At 35.8% G+C, this 19,789-nt stretch overlaps 1 protein-coding gene and 1 non-coding gene across 2 annotated transcripts in view; one reads left to right on the top strand and one right to left on the bottom strand.

Moving 5' to 3' along the window:
* Window positions 1–19,789, top strand: part of GPC5 (glypican 5) — a 729,885-nt gene that overhangs the window by 558,477 nt on the left and 151,619 nt on the right. The window lies entirely within an intron of this gene.
* Window positions 8,250–8,358, bottom strand: LOC123324435. The gene has a single exon (XR_006539807.1). It is a non-coding gene; the product is annotated as a U6 spliceosomal RNA (small nuclear RNA).

Raw genomic sequence — 19,789 nt, 5'->3', positions numbered from 1 at the left:
TTCTACTTTTATTTTTCATAGAAAATGTGATAGAATGATATTTTCTTAGGAATCATTAATTGAGATACCTCAATTTATATCCCAGAAACCCAGCTGAATATAGTAAAGACCTTAGATAATGGATAACATTGTACCGTGAAAGGGGGACATGGAGCCAAATGATCAAAGTTCAGCCTTATTTTCCTCAGAAGTGTAATTGAAGTAATAATAACACTTCTTACAGGGTTGTTGTTGAATTATGTATACTATATAATAATATTTTATTCATAGTATATATAATAATATTGATATGTTCTGATTATATTCATAATATGCCATTAAATATTATGCACATATTATTATAAATAAGATATTTTGTTATAAATGTGCTATTTGATTATATTAACTGTATATTCAAAATTGAGACTTCACTAAACTGTGATAAAATATTAGATGTTTATAGAAATCTTCTGATTTGTCCCATCAAAGAGGAATTAAGAGAAAGAGGTTGGAGGACAGGGTTTGAGAATGACAATATTAAAAGTCAGCCAAGAGGGCAAAAAGGCTCCTCACATGCTCTAATTGTCTAAATGAGTATCTCTCCAGAAGGCCAATGCATCCATTGCTAGTACATTTGGTATAAGTTTTGAAAATACAGAGTTTTTTACTTAGCAGAGTTTCTGTTTTATACACTGACTTTTCTGATTCTTACAACAAAAATTTATGATCTTTCCCATGTTGACTTTCAAGAAATCTGATTTAGCAATATAATACTTGCCTGAGTAAGCGATTAAAATTTTTTAAATGCAGTTAAATCAGGTATTTTTCCTCTATGATATGAAGCAGCTCATAATGATTTTTTTCTCAATTTCATTATTAAGGCGACCAATGGTTTGGTGATTATATTGACAAAATAAATGACAAAAAGAATCCTACCATGTATTTCTGGGTCTTTAACTTTTTTTCCTTAAAAAGAAAACACAAAACAACACCCTAATAGTTGTTAGCATAATCTAGACTTTCAATTGAAATACAGTTCAGTTGGAATAGATTTCTCTCTATATGACTAAGATAAAGTTTCTTTTTTCTTCTCTTATCATGTCAAATGAAAATAGCTATGCAAATTTTTAGCAAATTTCAAGAGAAGTTTTGGTATGGCCTAAAAAATATGGGCCATACAAAAAATTCATAGAGGCGTGCCTCATTGATAAACCTTTTGAGAACAGCTAAAGCAGAGTAATGATTTTTACCTAAATTGACAGTATAATTGGGATAATCTGATAAAAAATATATACCTAATATACAGCTGACCAAATATATCTATATATAACTATGTATTTATATCTATATATGGATCTACATATTATTTATTTTCTATTATTTTTCATGGTCCAGGAAGACAACCACCTGCTCCTGTACCCAAGTCATTTTCTGTTTGTTTATATGGCTTTAATTTTCCTTTTAGCACTTCATTTCCTGACCTTATAATGTATGTTTATTTTTAAAAATTTTTCCTAAATCCCCAAAGTCTGGAACAGAGCCTAGCATTTAATATGCATTAAATGAATATTTGCTGAATAAATAAAGATGGGGAGAGAGTAAACTAACATTGCTTTAAAATCTCAGCTCCAAATAAAAAGATACAAGGGAAGCAGGAATTATAGGTGTTTATGTACCATTGAGCTTTTTTCATATTCTCAATTCTGCTTAGTTGTTTTCTTGGGAGAATTAACTGCAATAATGATTAATGGTTCCTTTATGGAATGCTGGGTGGGGAGATAGTCCAAAATGAGTCTACTAATATTACATAAAACAGTATTTTGTAATGTTTTAACCATGAATTGCCTCTAAAGGCAATATTGAATATAATGGAATAATTACAATTTTTGGTGCTAGATAAAACTAGATTGAAATCTTAATTAACTTTGTTTCATTATGACCAAAAAATGTATAAAAAGAGCAGCCAGCCTCCATTTTTATGATAGAAATGAAGAGAAAAAGGAGTCTAAAAATGAGATTTTTTTTTTTTAGGCAGAAAATATTATGTCTGGAAGAATTTGAAAAGAAATTCAGTGTTAGCTTGGATTTTTTTTTTTTATATGAATTGTCCATAATAAGCTCTAAGTGGAAAGGATTGAAAGCTGGCCATGAAATTCTTCATGTCGGTAACACTCGTCTTCCTGGAACATGGAAAATGATAGAAAAACATTAAAAAGGCTTTTAAATAATGAAATAAGTGAGAAACAAACAGGGGGGCCCTGTTGAAAGTAAGATTGTAATAAGAAATAAGGAGTTCATACTAATGTGTTTATATGTGCAAGTTTGGTGAGTTCTTAGTACCTGACTGTTCTTAATTCTAGCTGTCCATCAGAGTCCATGTGTGTAATATTCACAGGGAGGGTTTTAGGTACAGTGTACTTGAGTTACAACAACAAATGTAACTTTTTATTTTTTATTTTTTTGGCATTGGGAAAAGGCAATTTAAAGCCTAGATCTTCTCTATTTAAAAAACAAACAAACGAAAAGGAATAGCATATTTAGACAACTTCAGATATTACTTATCAGAGGAAGGCTTTAACAGATTGTTTTTATGGTGGTGTCTACCTTAGGAGGAACATAATGAAGACTCTCATTTTGATAAGGGGCAAGAAGGGGGAGAAATCACAAGACTGAACATACCAAAAAATGTTGAGATTCAGTTGAGATCAGTGCAAAGTCCCTGACTCCATCAGACAGAATGAGGGTAATGGGCCTGGAGACAGCAGCGGGGAGACAGAAGCATACATCGCCTATTTTCCAATTTAATATTCAGAGAACTAGATATTTTACATAAATAATTTTTCCAATATTTAATTTTAAATCTCAAACATTTTTCCTAATGTTTTAAGTGGAGTTTGTAAAACATTTCTGCAAAAAATTAGGACACCTTTTTCCAAACTGTGCTATACAAAACCCAATGTTTTCAGAAATATTTAAAGGATTGTGCAAAGAAAACATGGCTTCATGGTCATATAGCTTGGAGAAATACCACACATGCCGTTTTTACTGCATGTGTTAGAGGAGAACAGTGATGCCAAGAAGTCCGCCGGAAGGAAACTGGCTTAGCTTTATTTAATTTCGTATTTTTAAAATACATTTGATTATAGAACTCATTTTTGTAGAAAACACTTTGGAAAATACTAATTTTTTAAGGAGCACAGTTGGGGAATTAGAGCCATCATTATTAATAACCCTTTACTACAGTGCTTCTCAAACTTTAATATGCATATGAATCTCCTCGGAAACTTGGTAGACCCTAGATTCTGCTTCAGCATTTGTTGGAGGTGAGAATGAGATTCTCCATTTCTAGCCAGGTCCCTGGTGACGCCCAGCCTGCCCGTCTGGAGTCCACACTCTGAACAGCATGGTTCTGTTGCACCATGGTTCTTTAGTTCCACAGAGATTATCAAGACATGGAAAGATGTAAAGCCACTTTTACATTATGACTTCAGCCTCTTAGGCTAATGAGGCGAAACGAATCGTTAGGATGGAATCTTTTAATTTCAGCCTCAATTAGCATCAGGATTACGAAGTGAAGGTAAAACAGAAGATAGAGCCCCTCTCAGGTAGAAATTAGCAAAAAGAGCATGTGAAGAGGAGTCTTTTCCACAGCTCCAAGACCACTCTCCTTCAGACCAGACATACAAAAAGGGAGAGGTGGAAAGAGAAGGTTCCTCATAGGGCTGGTTTAACAGAGCTGATGCCACTGTATTATTCCTTTCCCTCCCTCCCTTCCTCTCTCTCTCTTTCTTTTCTTTTCTTTCTCTTCTTTCTTTTTTTTTTTTTTAAAGATTTTATTTATTTATTTGGGAGAGAGAGAGAATGAGAGACAGAGAGCATGAGAGGGAGGAGGGTCAGAGGGAGAAGCAGACTCCCCGCCGAGCAGGGAGCCCGATGCAGGACTCGATCCAGGGACTCCAGGATCATGACCTGAGCGGAAGGCAGTCGCTTAACCAACTGGGCCACCCAGGCGCCCCCCCCCTTTCTTTTTTTTAAAGATTTTTTATTTATTTATTTGAGAGAGAGAGAATGAGAGACAGAGAGCATGAGAGGGAGGAGGGTCTTTCTCTTCTTTCTTGTTTGGTCCCCTCTTTCTTCTTTTTTTGTTTTTTGAGAGGTTATTCAGATTGTTGTAGTCTTATTTGTAAAAAAAAAAAAAACAACTTTATACACGCATATCTGGATATATGTACAAATTATATTACTATACATTAATCTGTATCAATAAAGAAATTGTGTATTGCCTTGATATTTGTTCATTTTTTTAGGGAATTTTTTTACATTGTAGATTTCACTTATGGAGGGAGGAATGAAGAGAACATAATACATACCTTAAAAACAATTAAGTTATTTTGGGTGTCTCTGTGTGTATGTGTGTATTCTCATTCAAGTGCCGAATAAAATCCTGATTTTGTGCATTAAGCACAAACACAAAAATTAAGAGACACGGGGCCAAGACTTACTTTTGTCCTTTTGGAAAAGTTGTATACTTGCTTTTTTTTTTTTTTTTCTGACAAATGACAAGGCAACTTTCTCACCTCTTTATGAGCTGATATTATTATGTCTATTCTGTCTGATGGGCCTTAGTGTTGGTGCCAATTTATTAAAATTTTTTTTTTTTTTTTTTTTTTTTAAGATTTTATTTATTTATTTGAGAGAGAGAGAATGAGAGAGAGCACATGAGAGGGGGGAGGGTCAGAGGAGAAGCAGACTCCCTGCCGAGCAGGGAGCCCGATGCGGGACTCGATCCAGGGACTCCAGGATCATGACCTGAGCCGAAGGCAGTCGCTTAACCAACTGAGCCACCCAGGCACCCGGTGCCAATTTATTGAGCGTTTACTATGAATCAGAAATCATGCTGGTATTTTATGTATATTAATTTACATAGGCCTCACCCTTCCCCAAGTTTTGATGTAGGGATTTTTATCCCTATTGATATGAGTAAAACGAGTTTGCCGTATTAGCAAGTCTAAGCCTCACCTGGGTCATACAGAGTAGTAAAACCAGACTTTGAACCCAATGAGCTAACAAGGCTTGTACCTGTAGCAACTATGACCTAGGAGAGTATAAACATTTGATATCTGCAAGGAGTCTGCTTCATCCTGCAGGTGAAATGTAAATTTGGTGGGGATTTGTTCTCTATTTGCAATGCTCTTGCAAACATTATGCCATGGGTCTTCTTTGCCCATTATTTACAATAACTGCAATTTAATATCATCTCTAGAGGTCACATTAAACTATACAGAATCCCCAAGATTAAAGAAAAATATGCTTTGATTTTATCTCTACTTCTTTTTGGGAATGAGAATTTGAACGATTCTGAGTTTTACGGGTATCCTATATATGTTCATGGACACAAAATTAATTCCCTGTGTCTCAAGGGTAGCACAGACATAAAAAGGCCAATTACAATTTTATGAATATGAAATATAAGATCTGGGGCTTCGATTTTCTCTATTGTTGCATTCTAAATAACAGTGCTATTTCTAGGGAATACGTACATCCTTTCTGACACGACAACTAGGAACTTTCATTAGAGAAAAATGAAAGCAGATGCAACGTGAGTCCCCATATAGTGTAAGTAATGTTAAAATAGATCCCAAACTGGTGTCTTGTTTTGATGAAAACTCAGAAGACAATTTGGAGACTGTTTGTCAGACTCCAGAGACTGAGGCACAGATGGAGTTCTGAATTAAGTGACTTTGTATTTTGAGATTTGAAATGAGCCCTAGTCCCAAATGTATATTTCAATGATTGTGAACTAATTGGATGTGGTAATTGATTATTAAAGGGTTTATATTCTTAAAATTGTGAGGTTCATAAGTAGTCATTTAAACATTTGTAGCAAAATTAAAGATGTCAACTTTATCTCTAGATTAATATATAGACAGAATTGAATGAAGCATATTTTGGTTGGAGTGCTCACAAAATATTCTGGATGAGTGAATTTTCCATAAAGCCAAAGAAAATTCCTTGAGATAACAAAAATTTAAATATTTTAATTGGTTTAATATGGACAACAATAAAATTTACTTCTTGCTTCCCTGCTGCACCAAGCAATTTTGAAATGAATGCTATTTAGACTTTTTTTTGGTTGACCAAGAAACATCCTGAATGCTAATTCATTCAACAAATATTCATTTCATAAAGATGTAATGCATACCTACAATGTGCCAGGTTCTGTTCTTGGTTTTGTCAGCCTTTGGAGAGAGAAAAACAACCTACCTAATAGATATCCAAGTGGCCTGTATTGAAGACTAAAAAATATGGAGGGTCAAGGAAGCTAGAGGTCCCACTTTTATATAGGGTGGTCAGGAGAGGTCTTACTGAGCAAGTGGTATTTTGAGGGAGTTAGCCATACACTGTCTAGGAGACCAACATCTCAAGCGGAAGGAATTGCAAAGGCTCTGAGGCAGGAGCATATCCAGCTTGATCATGGCAAGCACACGGCTGTGGCTGGAGAGGGGGCGCAGCAGCAGACAGCGTTAGGAAATAATTAGGATCGCTCTGGGTCATAATCCATATTTGTGACAAAGTCCTCACTCCTATGTAGAAGATGGAGGGAGGCATTGCATTTTGCTAAAATGTGAATGTTTGCTTTAAACTTACCCCTCGTTTATACACGTGAATACTATAATCTGTGCAAGAACATTTGCTCACAATTGGGCATCCAGAAGGCTCAGGTCTGGTGGAGACAGACTAAGGATTGAGAGGGTAGGCAAGCTAGCAGAGCAAGACCACCAGGCTGTGCTTCATCAAGGGGGTGCTGACACCAAGGCAGCAAATGAGAGCAGCCCCACCCAGGTTACACCTCCCTTTGCAGAATCAAGGGACATTTTCTCCTTTCTTATGTGGCACAACCCACAAGAGCATCATGCTCTCTGCCCTTTATCACTCACTCAGTCTCTCCTTCTATAAATCACTATAATTGTCAGACTTCCCTAATGCAAGCTGAAGTCCTATCCTGGGGCTGTGATAGAGTGGGCATCTCCATTTTTCTTTCCCACTTCTTTTTTTTTTTTTTCCTCGTAAATGAAAGTGTGTCAAAGATTTTATTCAACTCATTAATTAATGAGACAACCAGTAGGTGTTACAACTGGCTCAGAGAGAACTCAAGTACCACATGGTTATAGGCAAGTAGGGAATGCTGAAATGAATTTATCTTTCTCAATTCTGATTCTTGTGGTTAAGCAGGTTCCTCTCAAACCAAAGAGGAACTCTTTATTTCCTGTGCTAAATAACATGGCGTAAGTAAACTGTGTTTTCCTCAATACCTACCTTGACTGCTAATATACCTATTTTCTATTCTAGAAGAACAAATACCCTCTTACATCTCCTTGGTGATTATAGCTCTCTTTTTACAAACCATTCTTTTTCAAATAACTATGGGACCAGCTGATATTTAAGTACCTTCATGTCTGAAGACAAACACTGTGTTTCCACATCTACACAATGTCCCCATGGGGTGAATGCTGCCAACACTCTCCTACTTTTACAGATCAGGAAAGCAAGATTCCCCAGGGTCTATATGTTGTCCTAAGTCATGGCAGGTACACATCCACAAATGGAGTCCATATTGCAAATCTTCCTAAGGTTTATTCTGCATCCTCAGAAATGCCCTCCCCGGCAGTTTAGGTTTATGGGGTCTGGGGAACATCCACATTTTATACCAGTATCTTCCGAACACCTTACCAAAGAGGTTTGGGCTGAAGTGGATGAGTTGGGCCAGGCTAGGAGGAGTAGAGGAATGCTAAGAACATGGTTCCCAGTTGAGCCTTTTTGCTCTTAACAAAAATATTTGGAGAATTGGAAATATAAAGTAAGGCAGGAAGGAACTTACAAAGATGAGCTAACAAGTTTGATTTGATTCTGTAAACTGTAAAGAATTAAACAGGCTTTCAGGAGGAAAGTGACCTTGTTCATTAGCATAAATTGAAAATACGATAATATTGGAGCTCCCGTCCTAATTAAGATGGGAAACAGAACAGTGGCAGGCTGATGACATTGGGCATATGAGGCATTCTGTTTTATCATGTGTAGAAACAGGCCCAGTGATGGCCAGTTAGTTTATGATAGAAACTGATTAGGTCTCACATTTCTTGGCTAGGCGTATTTGTTCTTTCTCTATTTCACTGTAATGAAATGAAATGCATTTAGATTTCCGTAAATGAAGATGATAAAATTATGACATGTTCAATTCACAGTTTTCTCTCTTTTTTTCTTTTTTTTTTTTAAACTGTGGAATACTCACAATTTTCATGTCAAATTTCTTGTGCAGGGGTCATGCTAACCTCCTCTGTGTCGTTACAATTTTAGTATATGTGCTGCAGAAGCGAGCACCCACACTTTTTTTTTAATGGTAGGTTAATTCCATAGATCTACAAAGAAATGCTTGTTTTCCTCCCTATTCCTTCCCTAAATTCTCTTGTGTATACCAGTTATTTAGGAGAACGGAGGGAGTGGGCTCGCATACACACACATACATGCACACACCCCACAAATTAGAAATTGCCAACTATCAGATGGGGAGAGAACCCTGAACTCACAAATTTCTTCCATGTCTTAATGCATAAGTTAGAATAACACATATTATTTTATTTTATTCAGGTTTGATTTATTTAAAATATGTTTATTAATACATAGGTTAATTTATACATAGGTATGTTTGTACATAGGTTATATTTAATTTACCATTGAGTATCTGTGTGTTTCCAAAATGTGAAAGTTGGTTTAATAATATGCCCCAGAAGGGAATTATGTATTTTGGACTCATCTTTTCCAAAGCATATTTTAGGCAAAGCATGCCTTCAACCAACTTTATAACTTAAAAATCGCAGTTCCTGAATCCTAGATGACCTCATCAGATAACACCAGTGTAGTTAAGTACTGTACCATACAAATCAGTTTTATTAAAATTTTTCTAAATGATTTATTGGTTGTTAGCTGTCGTTTTTTATTTTTTTAAAAGATTTTATTTGTTTATTTGACAGAGAGAGACACAGCGAGAGAGGGAACACAAGCAGGGGGAGTGGGAGAGGGAGAAGCAGGCTTCCCGCCGAGCAGGGAGCCCGATGCGGGGCTCGATCCCAGGACCCTGGGATCATGACCCGAGCCGAAGGCAGACGCTTAACGACTGAGCCACCCAGGCGCCCCGTTAGCTGTCATTTAAGGGAAGTAGTTATAACTTCCATTTTAAATATTTTGATAGTTTTACAAGCTTTCTATTGCTGCACAAATTAGAGCAAATCTAATGGCTTCATATAGTGTGACAGTTCTGGAGGCCAGAAATCTGAAATAAGTCTTCTGGGGCTACCAATAAATGATGCGTTCCTTCTGTTGTCTCGAGGGAAAAATCTGTTGCAGCCTTTTCTAGCTTCTAGAGTCTGCCTGCATTTCTTGGTTCCTGATCACAACAGTCCAAACTCTGCTTCCATCACCACAACTCCTCTGACTCTTGGACTCCTACTTCCCCCACCCCCACTTATAAAGACCCATGATGGGGGTAGATTACATTGGGCCCATGTAGATAATCCAGGTTATCTTCTCATTTCAAAACTCTTAACTTAATCACATCTGCAAAGTCCCATTTTGCCATGTAAGGTAACATACTCATGGGTTTTGGGGACTCAAGTATGGAAATCTGTGGAGAAAGGGGAAGCTTTATTCTCTTGACTACAGTAGTGTTCTGTTTTCTCTTTTTATCATTTGTTGTACAAACCTTTATCTGTAAGTTTGGAAAAAATATTCTGCACCAAATGTAATAAGAATTGATTTTCCTCCAATATATTTTTTATGTAAGTATATAATAATATTTTTAAAGATTTATTTATTTATTTTAGAGAGAGAGAGAGAGAGGGCATACAAGTGGGGGGAGGGGCAGAAGAAGAGGAAGAGAATCTCAAGCAGACTCCCCACTGAGCACAGAGCCCAGATGCAGGGCTCCATCTGACAACTCCGAGATCATGACCTGAGCTGAAATCAAGAGTCAGATGCTTAACTGACTGAGCCACCCAGGCGCCACAATATATAACAATATGTTTAATTAAAAAAAAAAAAGCTAGTGATCCCATGCCATGCAAATTAAATTTGAATGATGCATGAATTTTGAGTTGCTAATTTTCATTTGCTTGTTTCTTTATTCCATTACCATAATTTATGTAGTTTTTAAGACATAAAATAGAGCAATTTAGCTACTTTATTGGTCTAAAATGATGACAGTGTTCTTGAGTTCATACCCTCTCCAACCCAGAGAGGTTGGAGGAAGAGGTATAATACTAGATCAAATCTAATAAAACAGTTCCTAATTTGATTAACCTCAATTACCTAATACAAATTGATGCTTTTTCCAAGTGCCCCATTGAGATCTCTTCCCATGATTGATTAAAAGTTGGCCACCAGTTCTTTCCCATTCTTCCCATTGAGGTGGGAAGTCCATTGCTTCTTTCTCTGAACCTGGGCTGGCTCTGTGACTGGCTTTCTTAATCAAATGAAATAGAAATGATGCCAAGGGATGTCTGGGTGTCAAGAGATTCATGGTTTACATTCCCCCCTCTTGGACCACTCCTTCCATGTGATGAGTGAATCTTGGTTAGGGTCCTTTGGGATGGCCAGAAGACATCTACTGCATTGGTTTCAGCAGTTAGCAGAGGATCTTTAGGGTTTTTTTTAATTTTTAAACTTTATTATTTAGAGCTGTTTTAGGTTCACAGAAAAAAAATTGAGTGGAAAGTACAGAGAGTTTCCATACACCCTCTGTCCCCCAGTGCCGGGAATGGCCAGCAATCCGGTACCAACGGATGAAAGATGACCCCAAAGTTTGCTGTGAAAGAGAGGAGAAGGCTAGGGGCTCAACGCTCAGAGACGAAGACCCTTTGCTCTTCTTTGCTCCTGCTTTTATTGGTCCTTCAGGATGTCCTTATCACTAGTTCTCAAGCAAGTGATGTGTGACAAGGGGTCTTACTGAAACTGAGAGGATTTATGGGAAAGATACAATATGCTAATCTGCGTGTTCTGCTAAACATAGCCTAAGGGACAATGCATACATCTCTTAGATCACAGGGCGGCTGTTTGGGCTAAGAGAGCTTTGGGGAAGGTAACTCCCCACAGCATTCCAACTGCTGAGTGGTCACGGAAGGCCCCGGCATTCCAAAGGCCCACACCCTTCCCCGAAACCCTCCCTGCCCTCAGTGGCCTCTGTGTTACATTTTAGCAAGCCAGGTATTATGGTTGATTTCATGCTCTACATTAACCCCAACACCCCAACATGCACACCTCCCTCATTATCAACATCTAGTACCAAATAGCACACTTGTTACAACCAGTGAGCCTACATTGAAATGTCATTATCACCAAAAGTCCATAGTTTACTTTAGGTTGAGTGGGGTTTTTTTGTTTTTTTTTTTTTAATTCTTTCTTCACTGCAGGGATGGAAACAAATGTTCAGGTCTTCTGTTACCCAATTAGAAAACTCTGGACTTTGGGACTTTGCAATTTCTTGTGCTCTATCATGTTTTCTAATTACCTAGCCCCTCTTCATTTTTGTTCATGAACCTTGGAATTTTTTTATTCCCTTCTCATAAAACCTTATATTTTACATAAGAACACTTGACCTTTGGTGCATGTGTTTCTTACTAAGCTGCATTCTACTCCTTCACTATTCAGAAGTAAGGAGTAATCATGCAAGGATTACTTATTATTTGGTTATAACTTCTCAGAATATGTTCGCATTTATATCATCTTAAAATGCGTCAGATGAGAAGACCACAAAAAATAGCCTCAATAATGAGGTACATCTGGAGGGTAAATAAGAAGATTCAAAGTCATTGCAGAAAGATCATCAGTGCTTTTACTACTTTGGCTAAAAAGAAAATAAACATTAGCACAAATCAAGCTCCCCAAAGGCAAACTATTATTTATAAGTTAAAGACATATGTATAGACCTATCTCTCTGAATGCCTATGCTCTAATATTATTTTATATAAAAGGACATATACTATACATGTTTTTGCTTGGAACTTTCTTTACTCACACAATAGTATATGGTTGAGATTTTTCCATGTCAGTATATAATATCTTTTATAACAACTGTGTAGTTTTCATTTAAAAAGGTATACCTTCATTTATGTAGCCATGATGGATTGTTAAGATATTTTCATTGTTATAAATAATATTTAGATGAATGCCTTCTTAACTATAAATTTGTTTACTACTAAAGCATATATAAAATACATTCCCTCTTTTGCACAGAAATGTAAAGATTTATTTAAAATAAAGTTGGTATAAGTTGCCCACTTTACACATAGGAATTTTTCACATTTATCTTAGATTTCATTTTTTGGGGGGAGTTCATCATTTTAATATTATAAATATATTTGCTATAGGTAGATAGTGAATAGATTGATAGATTGATAGATTAATAGATTGAGAGATCGATCCATAGAAGAAAATAATTTTTGAGTGATTTTTCAGGTCTAATTTATATTCCCTAATTCTATTACATACTGCCCTTTATAAGAACCAAATATACCTGTAATAGGAAAATAAGAAAGAACTGAGAGATTTTTATGGAATTGTGAATACATGAATTATTGATTCAAATGTAGTTACTGTAGCAATAGTAGTTGCCCTTTGTGTTGAATCTAATTCATTCTGTCTTTAAAATTTGAAGTAAATATTAAAATAATTTTAGCTATCCTAGAATTACCTCTTTATCATCATATGGAGTATAAAGAATGATGGTTTTCTTTAACTTGTTTCTTCATTGCTTTACTTTTTGCCACTTAAGAGAAAACTCAGAGACAAAATATCTTGGTATTTTTCCAGAACCACTTTACCTGTACCTTAATTTGGGTCCTCATCAATAAGAGAACAAATACAGAATTCTCAAAGCTCTTTTTGTTACTTCATAATACAGAAAAAGAGACATATATCTAAGAATACCTTTCTCACATGGCTGTGAAGGACCCATCTAGGATGGCAGAGTGATACAATTTTATTGGGAAGGATCAGAAGTCACTGAACTTCGGATTTAAAAAAATCCAAACATAATTACAAACAATGCTTGTCAAGTTGTCATTGTCAGTTTAAAAAAAAAATGAATTACAGTTTGAGAATGGAAATTATTAAAGAAATAAGAAGAATTGTGCTATATCATTACCTCAATATACCTTACATTGTCACCAACCCTACTTAATTATTTGGCATATTTTACAAATATTTTGGAAGTCAGTCCCATGTGTAGCCTATTGATGGCAGTTATTTGTAAGCAGTAGAAGCAAACTGCAAACTCTAGGTTAATTGTGTTTAAATTCTAAGACATTGACCGGACCTACTGCAAAGCGTAAAGGCATATCAGTTTCTCCCCAGGAATTACTCCACGGCTTGGAAAAGGGTGAGTTTGTATTGGTCCCTCTTTGTAACCCAGCTACTCTTCAGATAATGCATAGCACTTTAGTCAATAGGACATAGCAGAACCTGTTGCTTTGGAGATGTGATTTCTCTTGGAAATGGATGATAAATCACAATTATATAAACTGAGGGAAGACATAACATACCTATCAGCTGCATAATAATTATCACGGCAAGAGGAACCTATTGCATTTGCAAGATTAGAACTAACAGGTTTCTCAGAGTGTGCAATAAATCAGTTTTGAAAATGCCAAGTCAAATCAGGTGTGCTAAGCTATTAAGTAGTGTTTGGTTTACCAGAAATTGAGTTAAAGAATTTGATATAGACACTTCAATTGCAAAGTACATAAACAATACTAAAGGGTATGGCACATTTGCATATGCAACAATTTTATGCACTCATTGGAAAAAAAATTCAAACTGCAATGCAAAATAGGACTATTTCTATTTTTTTAATTTTTTAAATTTTTTTAATTTTTAATTTTTTTTTTCTTTAAGATTTTATTTATTTATTTGTCAGAGAGAGAGACAGAACACAAGCAGGGGGAGAGGCAGGCAGAGGGAGAAGCAGGCTCCCTGCTGAGCAAGAAGCCTGATGTGGGACTCGATCCCAGGACCCTGGGATCATGACCTGAGCCGAAGGCAGCCGCTTAACCAACTGAGCCACCCAGGCGTCCCCGGACTATTTCTATTTTAAGGGAATAAAATCAATTCACGAAATTAAATTTTTAAAGTTAATAATCACTCATAGTTTTAATATAATCTAGAAATTATATTTTTCTTTATAATTAGATAAAAACATACAATTAAAGCAAAACCATTCAATATGCTCCCCTATAAACTAATTCTGTGACCAAAGGACATTCATACCCTCTTGGGGAATGGGACATTTTTGCTTTGTCAGTAAGAACTACTTTTTTTTTTTTTTTTTTTGGTCTGTTTTCTATAGTTATCCCTCAGGGTACATTACTAAAAGTGAAAAACGAGCCCACAGGTAAGGCTTTGGATAGTCACGCACTTTTACTTCTTTTAATTTGTTTATATGACATGTTGCAGAATATTTCATTAAGGAGAAAAGTTCTTTTTTTTTTTTTTTTAAAGATTTTATTTATTTATTTGACAGAGAGAGACACAGCGAGAGAGGGAACACAAGCAGGGGGAGTGGGAGAAGGAGAAGCAGACTTCCCACCGAGCAGGGAGCCCGATGTGGGGCTCGATCCCAGGACCCTGAGATCATGACCTGAGCCGAAGGCAGACGCTTAACGGCTGAGCCACCCAGGTGCCCCCGAGAAAAGTTCTTCTTAAACAAACAAATGATACTCTAGACTCCCAGGTCTTTTTTATTGCTAGTATCTATTCTATGTTGCTAAGAACAGCAAGAATTTATCATTATTTCTCAACGTGTTTTCAAGTTTTGATGTTGATGAAGCCATGCTTCTGTTTTTATGTTTTATTTATTTATTTTTTTTCACTTTACATGCTTTCTTACCTATTAAAGATCAAGTAATGAAGTCAAAGAAAGAAGGATAAAATGATTAGGAAAGGAAGAATTACGTTTTTTTGTTGTTTATTGATTGGGGTTTATACTCTGGCCATTCTGTAGGGCATTTTTGTTATTAATTAATAACTGTTGACTGGATAACTGATAATAAAGTAGTAGATTTTCACTTGTAAGTAATGTACTTATATACCTTTTAGGACCTCTTGATGGTACCAGCTGATTAAATAATGTCTCAGCTCATTTGCATTGGTTTAGTCCATACCAATTTTTATATTTGGTTACTTATATATAACTCTGTAGAATTTTTCAAACATTTATAAAAGTAAATGAGAGTGTTTCTTTTATACAAAGTTTGACTATTAAGGGATGTTGTCATGTTTTAGTGTAGTAATAACCAAATATGCCTAATCCCACAAAATAATTACTATAGAAAACTTCAATTTTATTTCAATGAAGCCGTTAGTATTTAAGACATCTTCCTTGAATTTGACATGTGTGTTTCCACATTATTTGAATATCCACACGGGTGGCAAATTTGTGGATGAGTTTGATTTTGTAAAATAGTAAATTTTCGAGTCCAGAAAACAATGTGGATTATCAGGATGCATATTAACCTATTTGTGATGAAGGAAGAAATCTCCAATTCCATAATGGTTTGCCATCTGATTCTGAAAGCATGTTCCAAGGGGAATGAAAAGATTTCTTTTATTCTTTGTAGTTGAAGTACAATTTACATGCAGTGAAATGCACAGATCTTAAACAGGCAATTTGATGCATGTTAACAAATGCTAAATCTGTGTAATCCACATCCCTCATCATTCATTTAGCAAACATTTATTGAACACCAAGTGAGAACCCCTAGTTGCTAGAGATATAGTTATGAATCAGGTCAGATTATCACAGAGAGGCATGGGGAGGAAGTCAAGAAAATGTGTCACTAAGTGGTAGAACCTCTTTAAGTATTTACAGGAAGGAGAAATAGCAAGAGAGTGGATCACTTCTGCTTGGGGAAGCAGATTCAGAAAGACTGCCTGTTAGAAGTGAGATTTTGCCTCCATGCTACCACTTCATGAACTGGCAAGGAAAGTGAGATTTACTTGAAAAGGAGACACCAAATTTACATTATAATTCAGGTCCCAGCAATCTGGGACCAAAGGCTCTTTCTTTCTTTTTTTTTTTTTAAAGATTTTTATTTATTTATTTGACAGAGACATAGCGAGAGAGGGAACACAAGCAGGGGGAGTAGGAGAGGAAGAAGCAGGCTTCCCCGCGGAGCAGGGAGCTCGATGTGGGGCTCCATCCCAGGGTCCTGGGATCAGGCCCTGAGCCGAAGGCAGACGCTTAACGACTGAGCCACCCAGGCGCCCCCAAAGGCTCTTTCTTGAAATCAATTTCTTAGGTTGATTAATGGGTAAATGTCATAGTACTTGTTCAGTGTCATGAGATTCACTGTAATCCCCAAAACAGTTGGGTTTACATCATTAATAATGACATTCTTATTAATTGCATTCCATAGTAACTTAAATTTCCAAATGAAAGTTTTTTTTTTTTTTAAATTTCAGATGTCAAAGTTTGCTAAGTCCCATTAGAGAAAATGACCAAATAGTTGTCCAAATCAAATAAACTTGTCACCTAACGAAAGGGCTGTGGGCAGGAAAAAGCATAGAGTGAAACCTTCTAAGAAAAGGTTTCCTTGTTATTGATGAATGAGAGATGTCTAATTATTCCTCCCATGTCTGAGCCTGAGAGAGACATTATTGAAAAATAAACTGAGAGGTTTGAAGATTAACTCTGCAGCAAATTTAAAATAAATAAAAGAGCTTAGAGCTGAAATTTAAAGGTGGGTTCAAAACAAAAACATGATTTCGTTTGAATCATTAGAATGAACAATTAAAAGGATTTTTCCTGACTAGAAAGCTAAAAACATTAATGATATTACATGAAGGAGTTTCAGACACCATAAATGTTAGCATACAGAGTTTAATACATAAGAATTCATACAAAGAAACTACTGATGAGAGTGATGCTCTTAGGAATTCTGTGCATTAATAAATTGATCTAGATAAATGGCATCGACAGCTTATTATTTACCTCAAAGTTACTAAAATTTTAATTTTTAAGAGTAACACTTTTGTTCAAAATTGATTTTTTTAGGAAATAATTAAATGGCTTAATATTACTAAGAACTGCCTTTTTTAAATCAAGAAAAGTCATGCTTCAGCTCTGGTCTAAACCTAGCAGATTCTTTATCAGAATTTGATGGCTCAAACTTCAACTTACAGGGACATAGACACAGAGGTTTTACAAAAATACCTCAGCAGAATTGGAACAAAACAAATAGCTCTATTTTACAACCATACATGTTCACTGATGCCATTTTGCCAATCGTAATCTGTTAGGTTATTAATAGAAAAGTTGTGGGATAGCCTGAGGTCATTTCTCACTCCAAATCGTGTTTTTCAACCATGACTGCACTTTGGAACCACCTGGGAGTTTTAAAAATTACTGATGTCAGGGTTCCACCCCTAGAGTTTTTGATGTAATTGGTCTGAGATGCAGCTGGACATCAGGACTGCCAGCCAAGGTTGAGAAACACTGCTCTAGAGAAACTTGAAATGTGAGAAGCTTGGAGATTCTAAAGGAGACCCCAGAGACAACTGTGCTACAGAAATTACAGCAAAATAACTGTTGTACATTGCTGAAAGATAGGACACATAGTGTCAGGTAGGGAAGATGCCTCAAGAAGGGTTTCTTCAAATATATTACAGTGTTTATCATAGATTTAATTAGCAATAATTGCGCCTCGGATAAACCTCAACAGTCTATTCAGAGAACATCTTACAAGAACAACAAAGCAATTCTCAATAAAACCAATTGTGTTAATAATTTTGGTTCATAAAATTTTGATGATGCAGAGAATGTAGAGCCTCTCAAATCAGTGATGTTGTTAAAAGATCAAAATAATACTTTGAGAGCAACTGAAAGGTCAGTTAAATTATAACAAGGTATTTCTGATATGTGATTGGGATCATTGGTTTACTTTTGTTTGATTTTTCTGTTAACATAGTAACCAAATAGTTATGAGTTGTATTATTTTATAAGTAATCTTTAATCTCCACAAAATAAATGGGACCACGAAAAGTTTACCCCAGTTTCTGTGGAGCCCATAAATAATTGCTTTCAGGGGATGTTTAAATGAAATTATTTCCCCGACTGCAAGGGGTGGGGATTGGTAAAGATTTGTCCTTTGTGAGTAATAAGAAGACTGTGCTTGGATATAAAAATAGTAAAGAAATAATTAGCTTTTTTTTTTTTTTCTCAAAACTCCACGTTTAGCAAAATTAATGAGTCCCTAAATTCCTAAAGCTGAATATTGGTGTGTAAATGAGCCCTCCAAACCAACAGAGAATAACCTTAATATTCATGGATATTTAGCTACAACCTAATTTCTTCTTATCATTCTATATCTCCTAGGTTTAAAGCAAACAGATGTGTTGACTCCTAAAAGGCCCCAAATAAGTTTTACTTTCCTGACAGTATCCTTTATTAATGGGTTATTTTTTGAGAGGCCATTTATCAGGAACAAATTAAATTTACATTTTCAAAATTATATATTGGGTCAGTTGACCAGATCTTTGATCTCTTCTGTTTCCAGCTAACAAGTTTGGTTAGTGATATATAGATGTTCAAAAATATTTGTTAAAAGTATACATTTTATTAATTGCTTTTTGAAAGGACTAGTGTAAGCTAGTTATTTTTTAAGATGCTTGGCATTTTGCATATTCATACTATCATTTATAGTGAATAATTTGCAAGACTATAGCTATATGATCATTTTGGATATCAGTAACTGAATATGTAAGAGTTGAAAAGCCAAGATTTTAAGTATGGGCTGAAGAGTTTGAACTTTAAGTAATTAGCCGATAAAATTTAAAAATAACCCACTTTTAGTGGAAGATTTCTTTTGGGGGGGGATTTTTATAGAACAGATATAAATTGAGAAATGGAGGTAGAAGCTTAAGGGGAAAAGATGGCTAGGTAAACTTGGAAAGTTTTGGACCTGGGAAGGACAGAATACTCAAGGACTTGAAAATAGGAGAAGTTACTCTGTAATGTTAGAGGCTAAGGACTGTCATATGCTAATCTAATCATAGGCTCTGCTAATTGCTCTATGTCCAATTGGCCCTATGAAGTGATTTGTACCAAGAAGGGGTTCGGTAAATATTTACTAAATGAATGTTGGATGGTGGGATTGGAGGTGTGGGTATGGCTGAACGTGAGAGGATGTTGATGATTTACCCAGATTTTGTTACATTCGGTTTTGATAGAACAAACCTGGAAAGAGAAACAAAAGAAATAGAAAAGATAAATGGAGCCCAAAGAAGGGCAGATCTCTCTACAACGTGGTACTTACCCAGGGTATCCATTGGCTTCCTTGCTGCATCATGTACTAGCAGGGATCCAGGGTAGAGGTTTCCACTTCCTCGTTCTCCATTTCCCTACTTCACAGTCCTGAGGCCCCAGGAAAATTAGCTGCGCTTCTGAGAGAGTGGGGGGCCAACTCTATACAATTTTCAGTATCATCTTTCAAATTACTCATTTTCACAAATGTTACTTATCAGGCTGAGAAAATAAAATGAAAACAAGCAGACTTGGTTTGAGGGACATGTGATTTGTTTCAGGATAGTGCTTCTTTCTTGGCAAATGAATCCTGCTAGACATGCAAGAGCTTGCTTCTAATCCAAAATAAACAAGATGTGTTTCACTGGAAAATTGCAGATATATCAAAGGGTAACTTGACAGCAAGTGTACAGATTACTATAAAAATGTTTCCTTTTTTTTTTTTTTAACATGTGGGTGTTA

The sequence above is a fragment of the Neomonachus schauinslandi genome, chromosome 3 (assembly GCF_002201575.2).
Source record: "Neomonachus schauinslandi chromosome 3, ASM220157v2, whole genome shotgun sequence".
Lineage (NCBI taxonomy): Eukaryota > Metazoa > Chordata > Mammalia > Carnivora > Phocidae > Neomonachus > Neomonachus schauinslandi.
The sequence above is the reverse complement of the archived record's forward strand: the minus strand, read 5'-3'. Positions and strand labels throughout refer to the sequence as shown.